The 23994-nt window shown below is 37.4% G+C and overlaps 1 pseudogene; it reads left to right on the top strand.

The window, feature by feature from the left end:
- The first annotated feature begins 4441 nt into the window (after positions 1 to 4441).
- LOC139084240 (olfactory receptor 7A10-like) lies at positions 4442 to 22462 on the top strand (annotated as a pseudogene).
- Positions 22463 to 23994: the final 1532 nt, after the last annotated feature.

Genomic DNA, 23994 nt, shown 5'->3' with positions numbered 1-23994 from the left:
TTGCAGTGCTAAAAGTTTCTGAGCCAGAAATTTCTTTTCTTTGATGGTATAATGCAATTAAAAATTGTTCCTTCCCTTTTTTCCATATCTATCCATTTCTTTGACTTCAACTTCTTTGTACAATTTAAATAACTCATTCTGTTAAGCTTTCACTCACTCTGATATAGAAACAGTTTTCCCATATTTATTTTTTTCCTATGTATCAAAGTTTTTCCTAACTTTGTGTTTGAAGTATTTTGAAATTCTCATTTCTTTCGTGGACAATATGAATTCCTTAACAACAATTTCTTCTCTAATGACATATATCACCCCAAATAATTTTTCTCTTGTTTGCCTTACAGGACAGCGATGAGTTGTATTACTCATATTAACAAAAGTAACTACAATTGACAACCAAGGCAATTTATATAATTTTATAATAGGGGAAAATATGAGACCACTGTTTTACACATTTTTGTACATTGTTCCTTTGTATATCACTACCCCAATTGCTTATCCAGAAAATCTAGACTTCAATATGTATATTGTGTTTGATAGGTAGTCATAGAATTTTATTCTCCTCATTAGAATCCTGTTCTCTTATTCACATCTGTGTCCACAGTGCCTACCATAGTGACAGCAAAATGATTACTGAAGACATGTCTCCAAGTGGAATCTACACAGAAACACAAATTTGAACAAATAGATTGACTTTATTTGGAATTTAAATCAGAGTAGAGCTTAAGTATGATGAAGTAGAATTGTAAGATACTTTGTATTACTAAGTAAAATATTTCTATTTCTAGCTATACATCTACACATTGAAGTCTGAGAGATTGATGTCTATGTCTAAGTGAATTTTTCATTGGGATGAATTGGTTGGTGTGTTTAAATTTTTTATTAAATTATCTTCATTTCATCTCGAAAACTTCCAGTGCTGCCTACAAGTAATACCTCTGCCATGACTCTAAATGCAGTAAAAATTTTGTCATAACCACTAAATGAGCAGTGAATAATAATATCAATATCATATGTTACATAATATATATATATATATATATATATATATATATATATATATATATATATATTTATCTCCTTCTGATGAGAGGATGACTCACAAGAGAGCTTGAATTCCCGTCCCGTCATGTGATTCAGAGTCACAGGTTTTAAACAACGTTACATGTCCTTCCAACTTCTGCTTACCTGGAAAGGAACCTCAGTGGAGTAAAATTTTAATATATTTATCTGAAATAATCTTCAATAACAGAGTAATCATGAATGCTATCTTCAAATATCAGAACAAATGCCTAGAATGAAAAGAAGCAGATTATTATAATTGCCTTCACTTCTGTTCATTTTTATTTTCATATCAGTTAGCTGTTTCTGCCCAATAGGCCATCCTAATAGCAATTGGTAGTAAAGTGCCTTGATTATCAAATGAGATAGTGTGGAGGGGAGTTGTTCTGATCTCTGTTGTGTTCCTCATGAGTCTATATTCAGCTGTGATTCCTCACATTGTCTCAAGCTCTAAAGCTCATCCATCGTATTGTGTGCAACTGTATTGCACTTTCTTCTTCAAGAAATATATGATACTTTACTCCATTTATATATGCAGATTAAATCTTAGAGTTTATGAGAAAAATAGTTTATCAAGTGAAAATGGCCTTAATTTAATTTCACAGTTCCTATCTTTGTATATGACATTTTTCTTTCTTCCCAGTTATAAAACATATCTCCTAGGTCTTGTAACTCAGCTACCTGTGCTCTAGATCCAACCCTGGGTTATTCACCCGTAGAATTTTTTAATTGGAATATAATTACATAAGAAATGGCAAATTTGTATATGTTTATTTATAATATATTATATAATATTAATTATATATTTAAGTTGCATATAATTTTATATTAATGTTATATGTAATATTAATATGTACCTATATATATGTAAAAATCTTCCTCATTTACACTGGGGTTACATCCCAATAAACGTATCATAAGTTGAAAGTGTCATAAGTCAAAAATGCGTTTAAATACATCTAATGCATCTAAACTGCCAAAGTTAGCCTAGACCACCTTAAATGTGCTCAGAACACTTACATTAGCCTACAATTAGGCAAAATGATCCAACACAAATCTATTTTAAAATAAAGTGTTGATGGGCCAGTGCACTGAACTGGTTAAATTCAGTGTACTCTGCTTCAGCAGCCCAGATTCGGTTCCCAGGTGTGTACCTACACTGCTCTGTTAGCAGCCATGCTGTGCTAGCAGCCCACATACTAAAAAGTAGAGGAAGATTGGCGTGGATGTTAGCTCAGGGCAAATCCTCCTCAGCAAAAAAACAACAATAAAAGAACAGTGTTGACTGCCTTATGTAATTGATTGAACACTGTACTCAAAATGAAAAACAGAATGGTTGTATGGGTACAGAATGGTTGTAAATGTTTGGGTTCTTTACCCTCGTGATTGCATGGCTGAGTGGGAGTTGTAGCTTGCTACCATAACCCAGCATCATGGGAGAGTATTGTACCATGTATCACTACTCTGGGAAAAAGATCAAAATTCAAAACTCAAAGTACAGTTTCTGCTGAATATGTATTGCTTTTTTGCACCATTGTAAAGTTGAAAAATGAGGAGTTGAACCATTATAAGTTGAGGACTGTCTTTGTGTATACATACACAAACCAAAAACCAGACCCATAGATAATCCCATCTTTTTTGTTGAAAGGAAACTTGACAGAAACAGGAACAGGATAAAAATAATAAACATTTGAAGAAACATGAAATTGAAAGAATGTAGAAATTTTGACACAAAGATTTAGAGTAGAACGAGTGACCTTAATTTTAATGATTAATTTCTTTTCCTCTCTTAATGACTCAAAGGCCTCAGTTAGAAACACATTTTAGACAATGAGAAATTCTCTGCACTAAGGGAGCCATATGTCTGCAAATTGACTTTAATTTTCTTTTCAATAACTATTTAAGGTGGAATTTCAACAAAAAAATGCCTTTACCCAAGAAAATCTAAATGATTCGAGAGGCTTAACATCAGTTTCCTTGAAAAAAACGTTTTTAGATGAATGTCTGCTTTAGATTACAATTGCTGCTTATCAAATTACCACACTAGTGGCTTAGAACAAACAAATTTATACCTTAAAGTTCTACAGTTCGGAAGTCCAAAATGGGTCTTATTGGGCTAAAATCAAGATGACTGCAGGCTCGGGTTTCTTATGGAAGCTACAAGAAAGAATAAATTTCCTTTTCTCTTACGCTTTCTAGTGGCCACCTGCATTGCTTGGCTCATGGCCATTCTTCCATCTTCAAAGCCAGCCACACAACGTCTTCAGTATATTTCTCTGACTCCAATTCTTCCTCTTCCTTCTACATTTAGGGGATGATCATGATTGCATTAGTCCAAGCAGATTATTCAGGCTAACCTTCTTATGTTAAGGTAAATGAATAGTAACTTAATTCCATCTGCTATCTTAATTCCATTTTGCCATGTAAACCAACATATTCAAAAGTTCTTGGGATTAGGATGTGGACAATATTTTGGAGGCCCTTATTTGCCTGCAAAGTCTATTTCAGATATATATTATTTGATGTCCTTGAAGAGCCCTCATGCTTAAAAGAGTCAAGCAGAATTTATCACCACCTGTAGGGTGAGTGCAAAATTTTTCTTTCAAAATTACATGCAAAGAAGATCTTGGTGGATTAGACCTAAAACTACCTACACCTGACTCTACGCAGGTTCACAGCCTTGCTACTCACCCTGTGATCCACAGACCAGGACCCGTAGCATCAACACCACCTGAGAGCTTGTTAGAAATGCACAGTCCCTGGGCCCACTGGAGACCTGATGAATTTGCATTTAGACTGCAGACTTTGTTGATTTACACGCACATGAAGTTGGAGAAGTACTGGTCCAGGACAGGTTTTCTCACCTTCTCACTGTTGACATTAGGAGCTGGATAAATACTTGTAGTGGATTCTGTCGCGTGGATTATATGAATTTGCTGCATCCGTTAAGACATTGCCAAATATCTCCAGGGAAAAAAAGCATCTCTGATTGAGCACCACTGTGCCAGAGTTTGAGAACTGGAAGCATCCTGATGGAACTCCAATCAAGGTTCTGTTTATATCAGCGATATTGTGATTTATAATCAAGAATATATATATTTGGCCTTCATCACATTTCTGGCACAGAGTTCCTAAAACTCTGGGAATTTCTTAAGTGTTGAGAGCCAAGAAAGTGTGTTTTGTTGTATTAAAAAGGTGATTTTGGACTTCAGCTAAGGATAGGAACTGGTTGCCAGGAGAACCAGCCATGTGGTTAGAGGGTTGGAATTTAAGTACCACCTGTAACCTCCTGGGATGGGAGAGGGGCTGGAAATTGGACTCAATCCCCAGTGGCCAATGACTTCATACCTATGTAGTGAAGCTTGTATAAAAACCCATAGGAATGGTGTTCAGAGATCTTCCAGATTGGTAAGCACAAAGAGGTTTTGTAGAGTGATGCACTCAGAGAGGGCATGGAATCTCCAAGCCCTTTCCTCATACTTTGCCTTATGCACCTCTTCCATCTGGTTGTTCCTGAGTTATATCTTTTTATAATAAACTGATGACCTAGTAAGTAACATGTTTCTCTGACACCTGTGAGCCACTCTAGCAAATTAATTGAGCCCAGGGAGAGATCAAGGGAACTTCTGAATGATAGCCAATCGCTCAGAAGCACAGGTAACAACCTGACTTGCAACTGGCATCTGAAGTGGAGAGCAGTCTGTGGGACTGAGCTCCTAATCTCTCGTGTCTAGGCTGTCTCCAGGTAGAGAGTGTCAGCATTAAGTCGAACTGTAGAACACCCAGCTGGTGTTGGAGAACTGCTTGGCTGTGTAGGGAAAATCCACACACACATTGGAACTGGGTTGAATCTGTTCAGGTATTTTGGAGCTGCATGTACTTGAATGTCCATATCTCTTCCCAGATTTTCAGCATTATTTATTCAAATAAGCTTTCTGCCTGTTTCTCTTTCTCTTCTCCTTCTCAGATTTCCATAATGCAACAAAGCCTCTCACTTAATGGTAGCTCATGATTCATATTGGCCTTCTTCACTGTTTCTCATTCTCTTTTTACTCCTCTAACAGGATGATTTCAAGAGATCTGCCTTCAACTTCACAGATTCTTTCTTCTAATTGATCAAGCATGTTGTTGAAGGCCTCCAATGTATTTTTTATTTCAATCATTGTATTCTTCAGCTCCAGAAGTCTTTTTTCATTCTTTATTGTGATTTTTAACTCTTTGTTCAATTCCCTGACTCAGGTATGGGGCACAGAGCAGCAGCAGCACAGGCCAGTGATGGTGGGTCAAACCCGTGACTTAACAGCCAAGGGGCAGAGGGCAGTGCAACAGCTCTGGTCTTCATATGGCACAGCACTGTGAGTCCTGATGCTGGAGAGTGGAGGACAGCAGTAAGAGTGGAAGAGTTGGTGCAATAGTGACTCGGGCCTTGGGAACAGGTCTCACCAAAGTGACAGTTTCAGCCCTGGGCAGGTGATACAGCACTGGAATCTATGGGCAGCTCCATGACCTGGGCTCAGTGTTGGTGAATACTATGGGGTTCTTGGTCTCAAAGGCTGAAGATGACCATGGCAGCGATGAGGATTGCTTAGGTTTTCCTCTTCTCCTTTCCCCATGGGGTAAATCCCTCTGAGGGTATCCCTTTTGGAACCCCGTTTCTCTGGACTCAACCCAAAGGAGCTAAACTAAATTGAGACCTTAATTATATTTGCAAAACCCTCTCATTTTTCAGGAATTGTATCCTAGTCTTGAGAGCTAAATCCTTCAATGCACACTCCAAGGAAGATGTATCCAGGGTGCATGTACCAGGAAGAAGAATCTCAGAGCCTTCTCAGAATTATGCCTATCACACCATCTTAGTGAACTGGAAAATTCGGTATTGTACCATGTCAAGTCTCCCTAAAGTAATCTATATATGCTGTGAAATCAAAATCAGAATCTCTGCAATTGCTTTTGTAGAAATTGACAACGATTTCTAAGGTTGAGATAGAAAGGCAAAGAACCTACAATAGCCAAAAAAAGTTTTGAAAAAGAACTAATTTGGAGATATTACACTATGTATGCATATATGTGTATATATATATACACACACATATATGTATGTATGTTCTGAAAATGCCTTAGAATCACTAACAGGGCTGAGGGAAGATATTCCTCTCCCTGGCCAGCCACCGAACACGAGAGGAGGTGACTATGTCTTCATACATGCAGACAGCAATGCAAATCTTAAAGAAACATGAAAAATCAAGGAAGCATAACAGCAGAAATGGAACAAAACCTCCAAACAAAGAAAAGCTCAGGAACAGACGGTTTCACTAGTGGATTTTACTAAATATTTAAGCAATGAATGCCAAACTTTTCTAAAAACTTGAAGAGAAGTGAACAATTTAAACTCATTTTTTTGAGGCTTGCATTATCCTGATACTAAAGCCAGATAAAGACACTACAAGAAAACTGCAGGCCAATATCCCTGATGAATATAAATGCAAAAATTCTAAACAAAATAGTAGCAAACCAAATCCAATGACACATTAAATGGATCATACACCATGACCACGTGGGATTTATCTCTGGGATGTAAGGCTGGTGCAAGATAGACTAATCAAGAAATGTAATACACTGCATTAGTAAAATAAAAATATAAATATCATATGGCTATCCCAATAGGATAGCAAAAGTATTTGAAAAATTTCAACATCCTTTCATGATAAAAACTCTACCAAATTGAGTATAAACGGAATGTACATCAACAGTATAAGGGCTGTACATGACAAGCCAATGGTTAACAACATACTCAATGGTAAAGGGTTGAAAATTTTTCCTCTAAGGTCAGGAACAAGATAAAGGCACCCACTCTCCACCACTCCTATTCAGCATAGTACTGGGAGCCCTAGCCAGAGCAATTAGGCAAGAAAATAAGATAAAATAATACAAATTGGAAAGAAAGAAGTAAAATTGTCTTTATTTTCAAATGATATGATTTTATATATGGAAACTCTAAAGACTCTGTCAAAAATGGTTAAAACTAACAAGCAAAATTCAGTAAAGTTACAGAACAGAAAATCAGCATATGAAAATCAGTTGTGTTTGTATACACGAACAACAAAAATCTGGATAAGAAATTAATAAAACTGTCTCAATTACAATAGCATCAAAAAGAAAAAAATAATTAGTAATAAATTTAACCAAAAAGGTAAAATATCTGTGCACTGAAAAGTTTAAGCCATGAATAAAGAGAATTAAAGAACATACAAATAAAGGGAATAATGTTCATGGATCAGAGGAATTGTTAAAATGTCCATATCACTCAAAAACAAATATAGTTTTAATGCAATCCTTATCAAAAGTCTAATCTCATGCTTCATGGAATTAGAAAAATCAATTCTACATATCTCATAAAATCACAAAATCCTTGAGTACACAAAGCAATCCTAGAAAAGAAGAAAAAGATGGAGACATCATACTTTCTAACTTCAAACTATATTGCAAAGCTGTAGTAATGAAAACAATATGGCACTGGCATAAAATCAGACACATAGACTAATAGAACAGAATTGAGAGACGACAAATAAACTCTTGCACTTATGGTAAACTAATATTTGACCAGGGAGCCAATAACCCTTAATAGGGAAATGGTAGGTCTCTGCAATAAATGGTGTAGAGAAAACCAGATATTCAAATGCAAAAGAATGAAATTGTATTCCTATCTTACACCACTCACAAAAATAAACTTGAAATGGATTGCTGTCTTAAATGCAGGACCTGAAACAGTGAAACTCCTAGAAGAACAAATAGGGAAACAACTTCTTGACATCGGTCTTGGCAAAGAGTTTTTGCATATATCACCAAAAGAACAAGCAAAAAAAGCAAAAGTAAACAAGTGAGACAACATCATACTAAAAAGCTTCTACACAGTAAAAGAAACAACAATATATATAGAAACCTACAGAATGGGAGATAATTTATGACATCATATATCAGATGAGTGGTTAATCTCCATAACATATAAGGAACTCATACAAACTAATGGCAAAAATACCCAACAACAATCTGATTAAAAATTGGCAGAGGACTTAAATAGACAGTTTCCCCAAAATCACAAACAAATGGCCAAAAACTACATGAAAAAGTGTTGAACATCACCACTCATCAGAGAAATGCAAATCAAAACCATGAGATATCATCTCACACCTGTTAGAAATTCAAAATGACAAAAGATAAATACTGGTGAAGATTGGAGAAAAGAGAACTCTGGTGCACTGTTGGTAGGAACATAAATTGTACAGCCAATATAGAAAACAGTGTGGAGGTTCCTCAAAAAATTAAGAGTAGAGCTACCACATGTTCCAGCAATTTCATATCAGGATATATATCCAAACAAGATGAAAGCACTATCTCAAAGAGATAGCTGTACCCACACAATGTTCATTGCAGCCCTACTCACAATAGCAAAGACATGGAAACAACCTAAGTCATCACCAGTGGATGAATTGATAAAGAAAATGTTATCATGTTATTTTCAACAATGTGGATAAACTTCGAGGATATTATAATAAATATCAGATAGAAAAAGACAAAACTTTATGATATCTCTTATATGTGGCATATTAAAAAGCAAAACTCTTAGAAACAAAGAGTAAATACTTGGTTGCCTGGGACTGAGGGGGAAGGGAAGTGTGGTGATGTTGGTCAGATGGTACATACTTCAGTTCTTAGATGTGTAAGTTCTGGGGAACTAATGTACAGCATACTGACTTTAGTTAACTATACTGTATTATGTACTTTAAAATTTCTAAGAAAATATATCTTAGCTGTTCTCACCAGAAAAAAAGCTAATTATATGAGTGCTGGATATTTTAACTGACCTTATTGTGGTAATATTTTCAATATACGTGTGTTTCAAATCACCATGGTGTGTACTTTAAAACTATACAATGTTATATGTCAATTATATCTCAATAAAGCTGAAAAAAATTTAAGTCTCAAAGCAATGGATGGGTATGTACAGTCCAGCTAAGAAAATGGGGAAGTAAATAAATCATTATGAAAAATAAATTCTTTGTGGGGCAGTCACACAAGTATTTCATGCTTATCTTGACAACAAATAATTTTTAATTATATGCTACAGACTTGCATCAAGGAAGCTACAAAGAGTTGGTGGAATAATTTAATTCTCCAAGAAACAGCAATAATGCAGATATCCCCAAGAGTGGAACATAGGAACACAGTAAAACAGCTTGAAGAGTCTAAAATTCTTACTGTGGCCATTTGGAGCCAGTGTGAGGAGGTTAGAGGTTATGACCCTGAATACAACACAGCATAGGATGGTGACTTCTCAAGCAGGCTTTTTCATGGTTGGGGCCCTGGGAGGAGATTCCCTTTCAAGATCACAACTCACTGTCTCCCAGGAGCAGGGTAATGATGGACTCAGTTCCTGTCCCTAGAAATTCTCTGATGTCACAACGAGCTTAGTAAATGCAGAACTGGAGCATTGTCTCAATAGCTGCTGTAGAGTGGGCATCTGCCCTGTGCCAGGAAATTTTCTATTAGTTCTAAATTATTACTAACTTTGCACACCAACTTCATAACATAGATGGAATTTTCCTATTTACAATTAAGGAATCAAAGGCCTGAAAGGTTCATTTTCTGTCATGAAGGAAATACTCAATAAGCATGTGCAAAGCTGAGCATGAAGCAGCTGAGCTACTGAGTCCATCATTTGACCATCTAAGGTCAATCCTGAAGTGGATGGGAGGGTTTTTGGTGGAGAAGGTCTCAAAATACCTACATCTCACTCTTGACATGGACCACAGACCTGATACACAAAGATTGGTCCACAGACCAGGACTAACAGCATCAATATTAACTGGCAACTAGTTGCAAATGCAGACACTTGGGCCCATCTTGGACCTGTTGAGTCAGAATCTGCATCTGAAGACAATCCCCAATGGTTCATATATAGATTGATGATGGAGAGGTTCTGGTCTAGAACAATGTTTCTCAATCATCTCACTGTTGCCGTTTGTGCTAGAAAATTATTTGTGATGTGAGCCATTCTGTGCATAGTGGGATGTGAAGCGCTATCCCTAGCTTTAACTCACTAGGTGGTGGTGGTACCTCCCCAGTTGTGACAGCCATAAATTTCTCCAGACATCGGCAGGTGTTTTCTGGTGGCAAAATCACCACAGTTGAGACCCACAGGCCTAGAGCATGAGAACTGGAAACATCTTGAAGGAGTTTCAATCAAAGCCAGCCCTTTCTCAGTTCATAACTTGAGGCAGATCACATAATCCTACTGCGCTCCAGCTCTACAAATGTAAACTGAAGTTCATGAAACCACTGACCACCTAGTACTTTTTATAAAAAATAAATGAGACAAACAAACCCTTAGCCAGACTCACTAAAAAAAAAGAGAGAATTTTCAAATAAATAAAATTAGAAATGGGAGAGGAGAAATCACAACAGATACCAAAGAAATACAAAGGATCATAAGAGAATACTATGAAAAACTTTATGCCAACAAATTGAAGAACCTAGAAGAAATGGATAAATTCCTAGACTCATACAACCTACCCAAACTGAATCAGGAAGAAATAGAGAATATGAACAAACCAATCACAAGTAAAGAAATAGAAACAGTAATCAAAAACCTCCCCAAAAATAAGAGTCCAGGACCAGACGGCTTCTCTGGAGAATTCTACCAAACATTCAAAGAAGATCTAATACCTATCCTTCTCAAACTATTCCAGAAAATAGAGGAAGATGGAGCACTCCCTAATACATTCTATGAAGCCAACATCACCCTGATCCCCAAACCTGACAAGGACAACACAAAGAAGGAAAACTACAGGCCAATATCACTGATGAACATAGATGCAAAAATCCTCAACAAAATTTTGGCAAACCGAATACAGCAATATATCAAAAAGATTATACACCATGATCAAGTGGGAGTTATACCAGGGACACAGGGATGGTTCAACATCCGCAAGTCAATCAACGTGATTCACTACATTAACAAAATGAGAAACAAAAACCACATGATCATCTCAATAGATGCAGAGAAAGCAGTCGACAAGATCCAACATCCATTGATGATAAAAACCCTCAATAAAATAGGTATAGAAGGAAAGTACCTCAACATAATAAAGGCCGTATATGACAAACCCACAGCCAACATCATACTCAACGGACAAAAACTGAAACCCATCCCTCTCAGAAGAGGAACAAGACAAGGGTGCCCACTTTCACCACTCTTATTCAACATAGTACTGGAGGTTTTGGCCAGAGCAATTCTGCAGGAAAAAGAAATAAAAGGAATCCCAATAGGCAATGAAGAAGTAAAACTCTTGCTGTTTGCAGACGACATGATCTTATACATAGAAACCCCCAAAGAATCCATAGAAAAACTATTAGAAACAATCAACAACTACAGCAAAGTTGCAGGGTATAAAATCAACATACATAAATCAGTAGCATTTCTATATGCTAACAATGAACTAACAGAAAAAGATCTCAAGAACTCAATCCTATTCATGATCACAACAAAAAGAATAAAATACCTTGGGGTAAATTTAACCAAGGAAGTGAAAGATCTATACAACGAAAACTACAAGACCTTCTTGAAAGAAGTCGACGACGACATAAAGAGATGGAAAGACATTCCATGCACATGGATTGGAAGAATAAACATAGTTAAAATGTCCATTCTACCTAAAGCAATCTACAGTTTAAATGCTATCCCAATCAGAATTCCAATGTCATTCTTTACATACATTGAACAAAGAATCCTAAAATTAATATGGGGCAACAAAAGACCCAGAATTGCTAAAGCAATCCTGAGAAAGAAGAACAAAGCTGGAGGCATCACAATCCCTGACTTCAAAACATACTACAAAGCTACAGTAATCAAAACAGAATGGTACTGGTACAAAAACAGGTGCACAGATCAATGGAACAGAATTGAAAGCCCAGAAATAAAACCATACATCTATGCACAGCTAATCTTTGACAAAGGAGCTGAGGGCCTACAATGGAGGAAAGAAAGTCTCTTCAACAAATGGTGCTGGGAAAACTGGACAGCCACATGTAGAAGAATGAAAATTAACCATTCTTTTTCACCATTTACTAAAATAAACTCAAAATGGATAAAGACCTAAAGATTAGGCCTGAAACAACAAGTCTTCTAGAAGAGAATATCGGCAGTAAACTCTTTGACATCAGCTTCAAGAGAATATTTTAGGACACCATAACCCCTCACATGAGGGAAACAATAGAAAGAATAACCAAATGGGACTTCATCAGACTAAAGAGCTTCTTCAAGGCAAGGGAAAACAGGATTGAAACAAAAAAACAGCCCACTAATTGGGGAAAAATATACACAAGTTATTTATCCGACAAAGGGTTAATCTCCATAATATACAAGGAACTCACAGAACTCAACAATAAAAAAATCAAACAACCCAATTACAAAATGGGCAGGGGACATGAACAGACATTTCTCCAAAGAAGATATACGGATGGCGAATAGACACATGAAAAGATGCTCATCATCACTAATCATCAGGGAAATGCAAATCAAAACTACACTAAGATATCACCTTACACCTGTTAGAATGGCAAAAATATCCCAAACCAAGAGTGACAAATGTTGGAGAGGCTGTGGAGAAAAGGGAACCCTCATACACTGTTGGTGGGAATGCAACTGGTGCAGCCACTATGGAAAACAGTATAGAGATTCCGCAAAAAGTTAAGAATAGAAATACCTTATGACCCAGCCATCCCACTACTGGGTATATATCCTGAGAACCTGAAATCAGCAATTCCAAAAGTTCCATGCACCCCTATGTTCTTCACAGCATTATTCACAATAGCCAAGTCATGGAACCAACCTAAGTGCCCAGCAACTGATGATTGGATAAAGAAGATGTGGTACATATATATACAATGGAATACTACTCAGCCATAAAAAAGGACAAAGTCGTCCCATTCACAACAACATGGATAGACCTTGAGGGTATTATGTTGAGTGAAATAAGCCAGACAGAGAAAGACGAACTCTGTATGACTCCACTCATAGGTGGTAGTTAACAAATGGGCAAAGAGAACTGATCGGTGGTTGCCAGGGGAAAGGGGGGTGGGGGGAGGGCACTAGGGGTGAAGTGGTGTACCTACAACATGACTAATAATGATGTACAACTGTAATTTCACAAGGATGTTAACTTTCATAACTTTAATTTAAAAAAACACCAAATCCAGTTAAAGTTCAAATTTTTCCCTGCTTAAGTTACAAGATCCTACCATTTTGCTGAGTTTGTCCTTTCTCTGTAGTTAAATGCAGTACTATTAACCATCATAGAAAGTGACCAGTGAATTTTATTAGCATAGCTTTATTGTATCAAGACAATAATACAATCTTTATTGTAGAAAGACAATAAAAAAGGCAAATGTAATTTCCTCGTGGAAGTGGAGCACCATTTTCCCAAAAGTATATTACTTTATATTGCTTGTCCTATTTTTATTAACTGATAGTGTGTCATGGAATTTGCAACAGCAGGTAGTATTTCTGCTTACCTAATATTTAGAATCAGAGAATCTCTGTGGATAATAACCTATTTTATTTTTACTGTCTCTGTAAAACGTTATGATCCCAAATGTTTCTTAACTCCCTATTTCAATATGCTAATGAAAACATGCCTTTGCCTACAAAAAAAAATAGAAATACCATATGACCCAAATACCACTACTGGATATCTATCCAAAGAACTTGCAATCAGCAATTCAAAAGAGACCCACACACCCCTATGTTCATTGCAGCATTATTCACAAAGCCAAGACATGGAAGCAACATAAGTGCCCATCGACTGATAACTGGATAAAGAAGATATATAATAGAATACTACTCAGCCATAAAAAAGGATAAAATCATGCCATTCACAACAACATGGATGGACCCTGAGGGTATTATGTTAAGCAAAATAAGCCAGATGCAGAAAACAGTCTGTATGACTCCACTTACATGTGGAAGATAAACAAACATGTGGACAAAGAGAGCAGATTAGTGGTTACTGGGGGAAAGGGGGGCTGGGGGGCGGGCACAAAGGGTGAAGTGTTGTGCCTATAATATGACTGATAAATAATAACGTACAACTGAAATTTCAAAAAAAAATGAGACAATTCATATAAGATTCTAAGCTTACCTCATACTGCATAAGAAGATATAAATATCTTATAATTAACAAAACTTTTTAAAAAGAAGAAATAAATGACAGCTCTTAATTAGAGTTACAAGCGTGAATCTCCTAATTCATTTGTCACAAGCATCGTGAAGCCAAGGATTATAATACCCGTGGTTATAACACACCTCTGTCCCTTGTTCAAGAGGCGAATAGAAATTTTCTGGAGACATCAGGACCTGTTCCCTGCCACAGGTCAATACTTTGGAGGTCCATAGGACTTAGTCAAGACAGGTTCTTCAGTGGCAGTTTTGGAAAAAAATATTAACTCAAAATAAGAATAAGGCACAAGTAAGTTAGGCCTCTGGAAGACAGGTGAGTTCATGAGAATAAGGAATGCCAACTGGATACACCTGACTTCTCACCCGGTCTCCTGGGAGCAGAGTATCAGCAGGAAAAACTTTCTTTCTTTCCACACCATGGTCTCACAAGGAAATGATGCACTCAGAGGTGGGAGTAATGATGGAAACAGCACCTAGTGAGCAGACATAGGGAGCTGTAAATATCTCCTCTGCTGCAGTCCCTCAGCGTGCACAACCTTGAGCAAGAGAGAGCATGGCTGTTGCTCTTAGATTCCTGAGTCTGGCTGGGGAACCAATGTTTTGCTCTTTTCTGCTGTCCAGTCTGGAAACAGAGCTTCAGTCTCCATCATCAACCATCCAAGGATGAATTTGGACTTGCACGTGGAGGTCTTCCTCTCAGAAACTCCATCCACGTGACACTGAGAGCCCAGTAAGTACCTCAGGAAAGGTTCAGAGAGAGTGGAAGTGGAGAACATTTACCTGAGATCACCTGAGAGCCTAACCAGTCTATCCAAGAGTCTGTCATGTTTATCTGCTTTGCAGGCTAATTAATTTATTATTAATTTATTCAATATGTTAAAAAGAGGAATATCTGTTTGACTCAGGAATACAAGGATCATTGTTGACAATTAGGGAATGGGAATGGAAGTCTATTTCAATGTGACTGAGGAGGGAACGCGAGGGAGAAAGTGGTTCCAATACAGTTAGAATATATCTGAGGAGTTTTGCAGGTAAGAGAGGTAGAAAAATAGATTATTAGGTGTGGAGGCATGTGTGGTGAACCAAGAACATTTTTTAACTTTATAAGTTTCGGTGAATTTGAGAATGTTCTGTGTTTATTAGAAAGACACAGACCCATGGAGAAAGATATTTCTTTGCAACAGCAGTTCTTGAGATATACATTTGATAGTATCATCTCTGACGTTGTCTTCAAATTAAAAAAATTGTATTTAACATGCAGAATGAGGGGCTGGCCCCATGGTGCAGTGGTTAAGTTTGCACGTTCTGCTGCTCAGAGGCCTGGGGTTCGCAGGTTCAGATCCCAGGTGCAGACATGGCATCACTTGGCAGAAGCCATGCTGTGGTAGGTGCCCCATGTGTAAAGTAGAGGAAGATGGGCGTGGAAGTTATCTCAGGGCCACTCTTCCTCAGCAAAAAGAGGAGGACTGGCAGCAGTTAGGTCAGGGCTAATCTTCCTCAAAAAAAAAATACGCAAAATGATGCTAATGAGCTTTACTTTCAAATTATTTTATTACCAAGAGGTGAGAAACAATGGAAAGATTTGAGAGGATAAAAGCAACAGCAACATATCAGCAAAAACTCATGACCAGTGATACCCATTCATTTAGTAATGAGAACTATGCTAAGCTTTTTACACATTTTGACTACTAGTGTCTATCACCTTAGGAGGATGGAAATTACTCTCCCCACTATTTGAGTGAGGATGCTAACATTCAGAATGCACCTGTTGTCTCTCCAAGATCAAACAGCTAATATGTGGTAGATTGTAGATTCAAAACTTGTTTTTCTGATTCTAAAGTTATTGCATTTGAAGCCTTTTTGTTGTGATTATAAATAGGACTGTATTCTTGACTTCTCTTTCTGCTAGTTCGTTATTAGTAGGAATGCAACTAATTTTTGCTAGGCTGATTTTCTGTCCTGAAATTTGCTGTAGTTTTTTTTATTATTTATAGTAGTTTTCTGATGGATTCTTTAGGGTTTTCTCTATATAGGCTCCTGTCATCTACAGACAACTACCTTCTTCCTTTCCAGTTTGGATTCCTTTTATTTATTTTTCTTGCCTAATTGCTCTGGCCCAAACCTCCAGTACTATGTTGAGTAAGAGTGGTGAGAGTGGGCACCCTTGTCTTGTTCCTGTTCTCAGAGGTATGGCTTTCAGTTTTTCATCGAGTATGATGTTGTCTGTGGGTTTGTCATATAATGCCTTTGTCATGTTGAGGTACTTTCAGTCTATACCCATTTTATTGAGAGTTTTTACCATAAATCGGTGTTGGTTCTCGTCAGTGCTTTCTCTGTATCTATTGAGATGATTATGTGATTTTTATTCCTCATTTTGTTAATGTGATGTGTTACATTGATTGATTTGCAGATGCTGAACCATCCCTGCATCCCTGGAATAGATCCCCCTTGATCATAGTGTATGATCCTTTTACTGTATCACTGTTTTAGGTTTGACAATATTTTGTTGAGAATTTTCGCATTGATGTCCATCAGCAATATTGGCCTGTAATTTTCCTTCTTTTTGTTGTCCTTCTCTGGCTTTAGTATCAGGGTGATGTTGGCCTTGTAGAAGGTGTTAGGCAGTGTTCTGCCTTCTTCAATTTTTTGGAATATCTTGAGAAGGATAGGTGTTAAATATTCTTTTGAAAGTTTGGTAGGATTTTCCAGAGAAGCCATCTGTTCCTGGACTTTTATTTTTCGGGAGATTTTTTTTATTACTGTTTCAACCTTTTTACCTGTGATTGGTTTATTCATATTCTCTATTTCTTCTTGATTCAGGTTTGGAATGTTATATGAGTCAAAGAATTTATCCAATCAAAAATGGGCAGAGGATATAAACAAACATTTTTCCAAAGAAGTAATACAAGTGGCCCACAGGCACATGAAAAGATGTTCATCACTAGTTATCAGGGAAACGCAAATCAAAACTACAATAAGATATCACTTCAAACCTGTCAGAATGGCTACAATTAACAAATAAGAAATAAATGTTGGAGAGGATGTGGATAAAAGTGAACCTTCATATACTGCTTATGGGAATGCAAACTGATGCAGTCACTATTGAAAACAGTATGGAAAGCCTTTCTTTTTTTTTCAGGTTTGAGGGCCTTCTTGATCATTTCTTGTAGGAGAATCTTGTGGTGATGCACTCCCTCAGCTTTTGTTTATCTTGGAATGTTTTAATTTCTCCATCGTATGTGAAGGATCATATTGCTGGATAGAGTGTTGTTGACTAGAAGGTTTTGTCTTTCAGAATTTTGAATATATCATTCCACTCTCTCCTAGCCTGTAAGGTTTCTGCTGAGAAATGCACTGAAAGCCTGATGTGGGTTCCTTTGTAGGTTATTTTCTTCTGCCTTCCTGCCCTTAATACTTTTTCTTTGTCATTGACTTGCCAGTTTTACAAATATATGCCTGGGAGAAGGTCTTTTTACATTGATGTAATTAGGAGTTCTATTAGCTCCATTTACTTGCAATTCCAGCTTCTTCCCCAGATTTGGGAAGTTCTCAGCTATTATTTCTTTGAAGAAGCTCTCTGCTACTTTCTCCCTCTCTTGTCTCTCTGGAATACCTATAATCCTTATGTTGCATTTCCTAATTTAGTTGGATATTTCTCAGATAATTTCTTCATTTCTTTTTAGTCTTAGTTCTCTGTCCACGTGCAGTGTTTCTATATTTAAATCCTTAAATTACTAATTCTGTCCTCCATAGTATCAGCTCTGTTTTTTAAGGATTCCAGATTTTTAAAATCTCATTCATTCCCAACATTTCCGTTTTGTTTTTAGTTTCAATCTCTCTTGTGAAGAATTCCTTTTGCTCATAAATTTTATCCCTGACTTCATTGAACTGTATTTGTCAGTTTTCTTGTAAGTCATTGAGTTCCTTTATGATAACCATTTTGAATTCTCTGTCATTTAGATTGTAAGTTTCTGTGACTTCAGGATTGGATTCTGGACGCTTGTCATTTTCCTTCTGGTCAGGAGTGTAAATGTATTTCTACATGCTGTTTGATGGAGTGGACCTTTGCCAGCACATATCAGTAGTATCTGGTCTCAGGTTCCACCTGCCACCACTGGGGGGAGGGGAAGGAGCTGTGTTTTCTGAGCCTGCTGCAACCCCTGGTAGTTGTGCCCATCTGTTGAAAGTTGTACCAATAGAGCTGTCTGTGTCTGGCAGCTACTGCTTCACACATACGGTGCAGGCACTCTGGCATCTTCCCCTTTCCTGGCCAACTAGCTGAGCTGATGCACCAGGCAGGATGGGGACGGGGGAGGAGGTGCCTTCTTTCCCACCCATGCTTCTGTTCTGTACTCGCTGGCTGTCCTCCTGGGCTGCTCAGCTTAGCAGGGGCACCCCTGCAGTGGCTTAACCACCTTGGTGTGGAGCGTTCCTGCAGTCTGGGAAACAAGTCTGACAGCAAAAGCATTCCCATAGAGGGCTGCCTTTTCCCCCTTCTCCTCTCTGAGTCATGTGCCAGCTGCCATGTGAGGTCTCACACCCTCAATCACTGCCACTGGGGAGGGGGAGGATATCTACTTACCTCCTTCCACTGCCTACTGGGGGGTCCATCACCCCCACCTTCAGATGTATGGCTACATGGAAATCTCAGATGTCTTTTATGTTGTGTGGATGTCCACTGTTGGTTAATGAATGTCCTTTTCATTGTGTCTTAAGGGGGAGAGTCCAGGGGAACAGCTCACTCTGCCATGATGCTGACATCACTCCTCTAATCACCCTGATTTTTTTTAAAGATGTGTGAGATAAAGAACCTCTTAATTTTCTTCCAGATATTTAGCCTTTATGAAAGCTTTTATTCAACAACCCAGCCTTTACCAGCTAAATTAAAATACAACCTTCTCATATATTAAGTGTCTATATCTACTGAGACCTAATTCCTGATTCATTCAACAAATAGTGAAACATCTGCTATGTGCCAGAAAGTTCTAGGTACACTTAATGCTATATTTTCTTATATCAAGATCTATGCTAATTCATCAATCTATGTTGATATTCTTTGTTTACTGCTATTATATATCATCTTTCAGTTAGTTTTTGATGCTCTACTCAATTTTTTTTAATACAGTTGTATGAAATCACCCTATTTAACTGGTTTCATGTTCTTTGCCATTATATTTAGTTCATAACTTCTCATACTCTCTATTTTTTTTCTATATCAGTGCACATACATTCACATACCTTTGGGAAAAACAAAGGTGAACAACACAGGTGAAATCCCTGTTCCACTGGTAATTGCATTATACTGGCAAAGTCAGAGTACAATAAAAAAAAAACATGTTTATGACATAATATCCTCAAGTAAATTCATATGAAGAAAGTTATTCAGGTTAAGTTGGTGGATTGTCATGGAGTGTGCAAGATTTATAGAGTATGGTCTGGGGAGGAGTTTGCATGTTGGACAAAGACTAGAACCAGGACTAGGCTGTGCCCATTGGCTTTGTCAAAATAGAAAGCAAAAGCTAGGGCCCAATAATAACAAAGATGCTACATAAGAAATGAAAGAAATAGACCTGCTTCATATGCTATTGGATGATATAAAACCCAACTGGTCAAGTAAATGTGGGATAGGTACAGGAAACACAAGTCTTCCACTGACGGATATTTAAAAAGCCAACTTTTGTTGTACTCTGTATGTTTCATTTTGTGAGATGTTAGTTTATACCTTCTGCTAATTTTGCTCTTGGAGTGTTCAATTTGTGATGTGTTTCACAGCATAAAGATGTCACTGACTACTTTTGTCTTTTGGACAAGTTTATTTTTGCTCTTTTATTACTTTTGCTGGGCATCAGAGGACATAACGAGAGTTGGGCTGTTACCAGAACCAATGATGCTTTTACTTCCTCACAATCTCTCAGGGAGCTCCTGAGCTTTCAATATTTCCTCCTCCTCATGTCCTTTTCATTTCTCTCTTCTCTTTCTGTCTTTATTAAAGAGACGGTTTATTTTTCTTTAACTTTAACACAGAAAATAAGCATGCCAATAGAGATCCCCAAGTTTATTTATCCATAGAAAGCTTGCTAACTGGAATTCCTCATATCATTTATACATTCTTTGGGGAAAGTTGGCATGAACCAGCCAGCATGATGTGTATCCACTACTGGACTAATTAGTGTGTCTGGAGGTGAGAAAGCCACAGTAGTAAGTAGCCTCAGAGACCATGGTGGGCCACGGTGTGTGTGCATGTGTAGGTGTGTGCTCCTTGTGGAGTTAGAGCAGTTCTCAGAGCAGGGGTATCTGGGCTCATATATTCCAAGGTTACTCATAATTTAGAGGCCAGAACTCAAACAACAGAATTAACTAAATGGGAGTGTCTATTTAAATTCATGGGACACCATTATAACAAAGTGAAAAAAAGACCTACAAAAACATGAGTGAGAAAATCCCTGTGTCTTGACATTTCAGCCATAGCAGGATGGCCACTTCGTTCCTCAACTTTCTCTGACACCATCTCTCATGTCTCTCCTTCTGGTTCATTCCCCTCAACACACTGGCTTCCTCTTAAGACTTGACTATCTGAAACAAGCACCTTCCACAGGGCCTTTGCAATGGCGGTTCACCCTGAAGGGCATGCACTTCCCTAAATAACCTCAATCTCCCATCCCATCTTCCTTGAGGTCTCTGTTCAAGTGTCACTTTTTTTGTAGCACTTGCCTAAACATCCATAAAAAAAATAACACCCCCATCCTCTCTCTCCTTCATACCTGTGTTCTTTTTCTTCATGGTTCCTGTCACCACGTGACATGCTATTTGGTTATTTTTATTTGCTTATGTTCTTTCTCCATCATTGGATTGTAAGGACTCTTGTTTTTCAGCACTCTGCTCATTGCCTATTCAGTGCCTGGTACATTATTAACACTCATACAGATTCCTCAAAAGAATGGAAAATATTCTCAATTAAATGGTAGTACACATTAGGCTTGAGGAACAGATTGAGAGTATAAAAGGAATTTCTAATGAAAAATGGTGATAAGGATGTCCTAAAAGAGACTATATTATATACATGTATTGAAATTAAATTACTGACTCTAAAAAATAAATGGTAGGATTTATGCTAGGTGACTAATGCTTGCTTGTGTGAAAATTAGTCATTTATTTCTATATATCCCGGTAGTCACCTCCAACACGTGGAACCAAGGAGCCTCACAGGAGTTTCAGAATTTCTTCATCTGGGATTTTCAAAGGAACCAGAACTGCAGCCCCTCATATTTGGGCTTATCCTCTCCATGTACCTGATCACTCTGTTTGGAAACCTGCTCATCATCCTAGCCACCATCTCAGACTCCCACCTCCATACACCCATGTACTTCTTCCTCCTGCCTTTTGTAGAAATCTGTTTCATTTCTATCAGTGCCCCGAAGATGTTGATGAATATACAGATAGAGAGCAAAGTTGTAACCTGTGCAGGTTGCATCACCCAGATGTGCTTTCTCCTATTTTTTGCAGGCTTGGACATCTACATCCTGTCTGTGAGGACCTGTGACCAATTTTTGGCCATCTATCACACTCTGCACTGCACAGTCCTCATGAACCAACAACTGTGTGAGCTGCTGGTTCTGATATCCTCGATCATGAGTGTTTTGCATTCTTCGTTACAATGCAAAATAGTGTTGCAGCTGTGCTTCTACAGATTTCATATTCCCCTTTTCTTCTATGAAATCGATCAGGTGGTCCAACTTGCTTGCTATGACACATTTCTTAATGACATGGTGATGCATTTTGGAGTTAGGCTGCTGGGTGGTTGTCCCTTGGCTGGTATATTTTTCTGATATTCTAAAACAGTTTTCTCAACTTGTAGAATCACATCAGCTCAGGGGAAACATAAAGCATTTTCCACCTGTGCATTTCTCAGTTGTCTCCTAATATTATTGTACAGTCCTATGAGTGTACCTTAGCTCTGCTTCTACCCAAAGCTGGCAGTCAAGTTCAGTATACTCAGTGATGCACACCATGGTCACACTCATGCTGAATCCCTTCATCTATAGTCTGAGGAATAAGGACATAAAGAGGACTCTGAAAACATTCTTTGAGAAGGAAATTGTGAAAGGGCCAATTGTCCTAGTACTGATGCACATGATAGCAGGATGCAAGCCTGAGAGCCAGATATTGTGATTCTTTGATCAGATTGTGGGAGTAGAGTTTACTCCTTTTATTTACTTCCATTTCTTTGATTTCAACTTCTCCATACAATGTAACTTGCTTTGTTAACCTTTCTGCTCTCTGATATCTAACTGAATTTTCTTTTGTCCTTTTTCTACTCTTCTAAGTTGATTCTCAATCTTGGATGAAATATTTGGAAATTCCCATTTGTCTCATGGGACTACATGGATATCTTAAGAATAATTTCTTCTGAAATGAAATGTACCATACTGAGTAATGTTTCTTTCATTTCACTAAAAGAATAATCATGAGTTGTACTACTCCTATAGAAAAAAAATACATTTGGAAGCAAAGGCCATTTACATAATTTCATAGGAAAGGAAAATATGAGGCCACAGTTTATCACTTTGTGGTACATAATTCCTTTATCACTGCCATAGCTGCTCTTCCTAAAAATGTAGACTTTAACATATAATGTGTTTTATAACAGGTTGTTGGGTGTTATTTGCTCATTAGGGTTCTGTTTTCTTATTTAGCTCAGTGTCCACATTGCCTACCGTAGTCACTTGTGAAACTGATAATCAAATAAATGTCTCCAGTTGTGTAGTCTGCATGGAAACACAAATTCCAATAAATAGTTTAACATAATAGAGCCACAGAGTCACAGATGATTTTAAGTATTGTGAAGCAAAAACTTAAGTCATACATTTATAACTATGCAAATTATTTCTTATGGTACATACATACTTATTGATGTATGTAAGATCCATGTCCGTGGGTCAAGGGGTTTATCATTGAAGTAAAGGATTGTTTGGCATAATTATGTTTTCTATTGAATTATCCTCCTGATTCTGCTTGAATATGATTCTACTATTTTCAAATATAATTCCTTCCCTCGCTCTAAATGAAATATCTCCCCCATTCTAAATCTTGTCATCACCACTAAAGGAGTAGTGAATGAACAATGTCAATATCATCCATTATATATGTCATCTATATAAAATAAAATATATAATATATTAATTGTCATATGTCATATATACATTACATATATATATGTGTATATATATATATATATAGTCAAGGAATGGGTCAGTAGAGAACTTAAATTCCTGTCCAGTCCTGTGATTCACAGTCACAAGTTTTGCGCAAACATGCATGTCCTTCAAACTCTCCTGGTTCCCTATAAGGAAAGCTCAGTGGAGTCACTTTTTAATACAGTTGTATGAAATAAACTTGAATAACAGATTAATCATGAATGGTAAATTCAAATAGGATAAATGCCTAGAATGAGAAGCAACAGATTTTTGTAATTTCCTTCAGTTCTGTTCACCTTGATTATTGTATCAGTCAACTGTTGTTGCATAAGAAGTAATCCTAAAAGAAAATGGTTTATTTATTTTCCTTTTGCTGAGGAAGATTAGCCCTGAGCTAACATCTGTGCCATCTTCCTCTATTTTTAGTATGTGGGTCACTGTCATAGCATGGCTGACAAGTGGTGTATGTCCACACCCAGGATCCAAAACCCACAAACCTGGGCCACC

The sequence above is a fragment of the Equus przewalskii genome, chromosome 6, assembly GCF_037783145.1.
Source record: "Equus przewalskii isolate Varuska chromosome 6, EquPr2, whole genome shotgun sequence".
Lineage (NCBI taxonomy): Eukaryota > Metazoa > Chordata > Mammalia > Perissodactyla > Equidae > Equus > Equus przewalskii.
The sequence above is the reverse complement of the archived record's forward strand: the minus strand, read 5'-3'. Positions and strand labels throughout refer to the sequence as shown.